Raw genomic sequence first — 6793 nt, forward strand, 5'->3', positions numbered from 1 at the left:
TGCCAACCGATTGGCACCAGAAAAAAGGACATCCATTCCATTACGATTTTCGGAAAATATCATGATGGTTACATCATTAAATTTTCAAAAAATCAGCATCATTTTCTTACTCGAGATTTTGATGCCGATCGACGGTCTGGATCCCCACGATCCTGGGAAGGTAGGTCCTTCACCGATCTGGCAGTATTTAGCTGAGATATAGCCTTCGGAACATTTGGATTTGCACATCATGCAAATACTTGTTTTTTCTGCAAGCTATATCTCTGCTATACGGCAGCCGATCGGGGCGTGGCATGTCATTTCGTGACCGGGAGAGTCCTGCCAACCGATTGGCACCAGAGAAAAGGACATCCATTCCATTACGATTTTCGCAAAATATCATGATGGTTACATCATTAAATTTGCCAAAAATCGGCATCATTTTCGTACTCGAGATTTTGATGCCGATCGACGGTCTGGATCCCCACGATCCTGGGAAGGTAGGTCCTTCACCGATCTGGCAGTATTTAGCTGAGATATAGCCTTCGGAAGATTTGGATTTGCACATCATGCAAATACTGGTTTTTTCTGCAAGCTATATCTCTGCAATACGGCAGCCGATCGGGGCGTGGCATGTCATATCGTGACCGGGAGAGTCCTGCCAACCGATTGGCACCAGAAAAAAGGACATCCATTCCATCACGATTTTCGCAAAATATCATGATGGTTACATCATTAAATTTTCAAAAAATCGGCATCATTTTCTTACTCGAGATTTTGATGCCGATCGACGGTCTGGATCCCCACGATCCTGGGAAGGTAGGTCCTTCACCGATCTGGCAGTATTTAGCTGAGATATAGCCTTCGGAAGATTTGGATTTGCACATCATGCAAATACTGGTTTTTTCTGCAAGCTATATCTCTGCAATACGGCAGCCGATCGGGGCGTGGCATGTCATTTCGTGACCGGGAGAGTCCTGCCAACCGATTGGCACCAGAGAAAAGGACATCCATTCCATCACGATTTTCGCAAAATATCATGATGGTTACATCATTAAATTTTCAAAAAATCGGCATCATTTTCTTACTCGAGATTTTGATGCCGATCGACGGTCTGGATCCCCACGATCCTGGGAAGGTAGGTCCTTCACCGATCTGGCAGTATTTAGCTGAGATATAGCCTTCGGAAGATTTGGATTTGCACATCATGCAAATACTGGTTTTTTCTGCAAGCTATATCTCTGCTATACGGCAGCCGATCGGGGCGTGGCATGTCATATCGTGACCGGGAGAGTCCTGCCAACCGATTGGCACCAGAGAAAAGGACATCCATTCCATTACGATTTTCGCAAAATATCATGATGGTTACATCATTAAATTTGCCAAAAATCGGCATCATTTTCGTACTCGAGATTTTGATGCCGATCGACGGTCTGGATCCCCGCGGTCCTTGTAAGGTAGGTCCTTCGCCGATCTGGCAGTATTTAGCTGAGATATAGCCTTCGGAAGATTTGGATTTGCACATCATGCAAATACTGGTTTTTTCTGCAAGCTATATCTCTGCAACACGGCAGCCGATCGGGGCGTGGCATGTCATATTGCAGAGATATAGCTTGCAGAAAAAACCAGTATTTGCATGATGTGCAAATCCAAATCTTCCGAAGGCTATATCTCAGCTAAATACTGCCAGATCGGTGAAGGACCTACCTTCCCAGGATCGTGGGGATCCAGACCGTCGATCGGCATCAAAATCTCGAGTAAGAAAATGATGCCGATTTTTTGAAAATTTAATGATGTAACCATCATGATATTTTGCGAAAATCGTGATGGAATGGATGTCCTTTTTTCTGGTGCCAATCGGTTGGCAGGACTCTCCCGGTCACGATATGACATGCCACGCCCCGATCGGCTGCCGTATTGCAGAGATATAGCTTGCAGAAAAAACCAGTATTTGCATAATGTGCAAATCCAAATCTTCCGAAGGCTATATCTTAGCTAAATACTGCCAGATCGGTGAAGGACCTACCTTCCCAGGATCGTGGGGATCCAGACCGTCGATCGGCATCAAAATCTCGAGTAAGAAAATGATGCCGATTTTTTGAAAATTTAATGATGTAACCATCATGATATTTTCCGAAAATCGCAATGGAATGGATGTCCTTTTTTCTGGTGCCAATCGGTTGGCAGGACTCTCCCGGTCACGAAATGACATGCCACGCCCCGATCGGCTGCCGTATAGCAGAGATATAGCTTGCAGAAAAAACCAGTATTTGCATGATGTGCAAATCCAAATCTTCCGAAGGCTATATCTCAGCTAAATACTGACAGATCGGTGAAGGACCTACCTTCCCAGGATCGTGGGGATCCAGACCGTCGATCGGCATCAAAATCTCGAGTAAGAAAATGATGCCAATTTTTTGAAAATTTAATGATGTAACCATCATGATATTTTGCGAAAATCGTGATGGAATGGATGTACTTTTTTCTGGTGCCAATCGGTTGGCAGGACTCTCCCGGTCACGAAATGACATGCCACGCCCCGATCGGCTGCCGTATTGCAGAGATATAGCTTGCAGAAAAAACCCGTATTTGCATAATGTGCAAATCCAAATCTTCCAAAGGCTATATCTCAGCTAAATACGGCCAGATCGGTGAAGGACCTACCTTCCCAGGATCGTGGGGATCCAGACCGTCGATCGGCATCAAAATCTCGAGTAAGAAAATGATGCTGATTTTTTGAAAATTTAATGATGTAACCATCATGATATTTTCCGAAAATCGTAATGGAATGGATGTCCTTTTTTCTGGTGCCAATCGGTTGGCAGGACTCTCCCGGTCACGAAATGACATGCCACGCCCCGATCGGCTGCCGTATTGCAGAGATATAGCTTGCAGAAAAAACCAGTATTTGCATGATGTGCAAATCCAAATCTTCCGAAGGCTATATCTCAGCTAAATACTGCCAGATCGGTGAAGGACCTACCTTCCCAGGATCGTGGGGATCCAGACCGTCGATCGGCATCAAAATCTCGAGTAAGAAAATGATGCCGATTTTTTGAAAATTTAATGATGTAACCATCATGATATTTTGCGAAAATCGTGATGGAATGGATGTCCTTTTTTCTGGTGCCAATCGGTTGGCAGGACTCTCCCAATCAATTTTGAAATGTAATTTTTAACGGGGCGAGCAGAATAGCCACCCGCGAGAATCATTAAATACTTGCACATAATAAATATTGATTGACATTGTACTAGTATGTGTATTAGTTGGTAAGTCTCTAACGTTAAGTTGTAATTTTAGTTTTTTTTTTGCTATGGCTATCTTCAAGTTTTTAACTACATCTGCGGGAACACGGCGACGTCGTGTTCCTTCCGGGCCCCTTTTGTTAAAAATGAATGTTGTACATTTCTGAATTCTATATATACATACATACATATACTACACATATACTATATATATTATTAATGCATATTATAAACACGTATGTCTGTAGTTTACTTAACGTACTTTTTGGAAACCAGCGCAATGAAAACCAGAAAAACGAAAACGTAACAAAAACCAATGATAAATCCCCCATAAAACACAAGACAAAACACCCAATAAAAAAAAAAACAATTTAAAAGTGTACATTTCTGAACGTGAAGTAATTCAAAATAAATAAAGAAATTTAAAACCACATTAAGCTTGAATCATTTGAATTACATGAAACGGCTGTCTTTAAAGGAATGTCCTTCTTTCTGATGACAATTTATTTAGCTGAGATATAGCCTTCGGACGATTTGGATTTGCACATCATGCAAATACTGGTTTTTTCTGCAAGCTATATCTCTGCAATACGGCAGCCGATCGGGGCGTGGCATGTCATATCGTGACCGGGAGAGTCCTGCCAACCGATTGGCACCAGAAAAAAGGACATCCATTCCATTACGATTTTCGGAAAATATCATGATGGTTACATCATTAAATTTTCAAAAAATCAGCATCATTTTCTTACTCGAGATTTTGATGCCGATCGACGGTCTGGATCCCCACGATCCTGGGAAGGTAGGTCCTTCACCGATCTGGCAGTATTTAGCTGAGATATAGCCTTCGGAAGATTTGGATTTGCACATCATGCAAATACTGGTTTTTTCTGCAAGCTATATCTCTGCAATACGGCAGCCGATCGGGGCGTGGCATGTCATATCGTGACCGGGAGAGTCCTGCCAACCGATTGGCACCAGAAAAAAGGACATCCATTCCATCACGATTTTCGCAAAATATCATGATGGTTACATCATTAAATTTTCAAAAAATCGGCATCATTTTCTTACTCGAGATTTTGATGCCGATCGACGGTCTGGATCCCCACGATCCTGGGAAGGTAGGTCCTTCACCGATCTGGCAGTATTTAGCTGAGATATAGCCTTCGGAAGATTTGGATTTGCACATCATGCAAATACTGGTTTTTTCTGCAAGCTATATCTCTGCAATACGGCAGCCGATCGGGGCGTGGCATGTCATATCGTGACCGGGAGAGTCCTGCCAACCGATTGGCACCAGAAAAAAGGACATCCATTCCATCACGATTTTCGCAAAATATCATGATGGTTACATCATTAAATTTTCAAAAAATCGGCATCATTTTCTTACTCGAGATTTTGATGCCGATCGACGGTCTGGATCCCCACGATCCTGGGAAGGTAGGTCCTTCACCGATCTGGCAGTATTTAGCTGAGATATAGCCTTCGGAAGATTTGGATTTGCACATCATGCAAATACTGGTTTTTTCTGCAAGCTATATCTCTGCTATACGGCAGCCGATCGGGGCGTGGCATGTCATATCGTGACCGGGAGAGTCCTGCCAACCGATTGGCACCAGAGAAAAGGACATCCATTCCATCACGATTTTCGCAAAATATCATGATGGTTACATCATTAAATTTTCAAAAAATCGGCATCATTTTCTTACTCGAGATTTTGATGCCGATCGACGGTCTGGATCCCCACGATCCTGGGAAGGTAGGTCCTTCGCCGATCTGGCAGTATTTAGCTGAGATATAGCCTTTGGAAGATTTGGATTTGCACATTATGCAAATACTGGTTTTTTCTGCAAGCTATATCTCTGCAACACGGCAGCCGATCGGGGCGTGGCATGTCATATTGCAGAGATATAGCTTGCAGAAAAAACCAGTATTTGCATGATGTGCAAATCCAAATCTTCCGAAGGCTATATCTCAGCTAAATACTGCCAGATCGGTGAAGGACCTACCTTCCCAGGATCGTGGGGATCCAGACCGTCGATCGGCATCAAAATCTCGAGTAAGAAAATGATGCCGATTTTTTGAAAATTTAATGATGTAACCATCATGATATTTTGCGAAAATCGTGATGGAATGGATGTCCTTTTCTCTGGTGCCAATCGGTTGGCAGGACTCTCCCGGTCACGAAATGACATGCCACGCCCCGATCGGCTGCCGTATTGCAGAGATATAGCTTGCAGAAAAAACCAGTATTTGCATGATGTGCAAATCCAAATCTTCCGAAGGCTATATCTCAGCTAAATACTGCCAGATCGGTGAAGGACCTACCTTCCCAGGATCGTGGGGATCCAGACCGTCGATCGGCATCAAAATCTCGAGTAAGAAAATGATGCCGATTTTTTGAAAATTTAATGATGTAACCATCATGATATTTTGCGAAAATCGTGATGGAATGGATGTCCTTTTTTCTGGTGCCAATCGGTTGGCAGGACTCTCCCGGTCACGATATGACATGCCACGCCCCGATCGGCTGCCGTATTGCAGAGATATAGCTTGCAGAAAAAACCAGTATTTGCATAATGTGCAAATCCAAATCTTCCGAAGGCTATATCTCAGCTAAATACTGCCAGATCGGTGAAGGACCTACCTTCCCAGGATCGTGGGGATCCAGACCGTCGATCGGCATCAAAATCTCGAGTAAGAAAATGATGCTGATTTTTTGAAAATTTAATGATGTAACCATCATGATATTTTCCGAAAATCGTAATGGAATGGATGTCCTTTTTTCTGGTGCCAATCGGTTGGCAGGACTCTCCCGGTCGCGATATGACATGCCACGCCCCGATCGGCTGCCGTGTTGCAGAGATATAGCTTTCAGAAAAAACCAGTATTTGCATAATGTGCAAATCCAAATCTTCCAAAGGCTATATCTCAGCTAAATACTGCCAGATCGGCGAAGGACCTACCTTCCCAGGATCGTGGGGATCCAGACCGTCGATCGGCATCAAAATCTCGAGTAAGAAAATGATGCCGATTTTTTGAAAATTTAATGATGTAACCATCATGATATTTTGCGAAAATCGTGATGGAATGGATGTCCTTTTCTCTGGTGCCAATCGGTTGGCAGGACTCTCCCGGTCACGAAATGACATGCCACGCCCCGATCGGCTGCCGTATAGCAGAGATATAGCTTGCAGAAAAAACCAGTATTTGCATGATGTGCAAATCCAAATCTTCCGAAGGCTATATCTCAGCTAAATACTGCCAGATCGGTGAAGGACCTACCTTCCCAGGATCGTGGGGATCCAGACCGTCGATCGGCATCAAAATCTCGAGTAAGAAAATGATGCCGATTTTGTGAAAATTTAATGATGTAACCATCATGATATTTTGCGAAAATCGTGATGGAATGGATGTCCTTTTCTCTGGTGCCAATCGGTTGGCAGGACTCTCCCGGTCACGAAATGACATGCCACGCCCCGATCGGCTGCCGTATTGCAGAGATATAGCTTGCAGAAAAAACCAGTATTTGCATGATGTGCAAATCCAAATCTTCCGAAGGCTATATCTC

Source organism: Drosophila persimilis, unplaced genomic scaffold (assembly GCF_003286085.1).
Source record: "Drosophila persimilis strain 14011-0111.01,24,50 unplaced genomic scaffold, DperRS2 tig00000798-arrow-arrow-pilon, whole genome shotgun sequence".
Classification (NCBI taxonomy): Eukaryota; Metazoa; Arthropoda; class Insecta; order Diptera; family Drosophilidae; genus Drosophila; species Drosophila persimilis.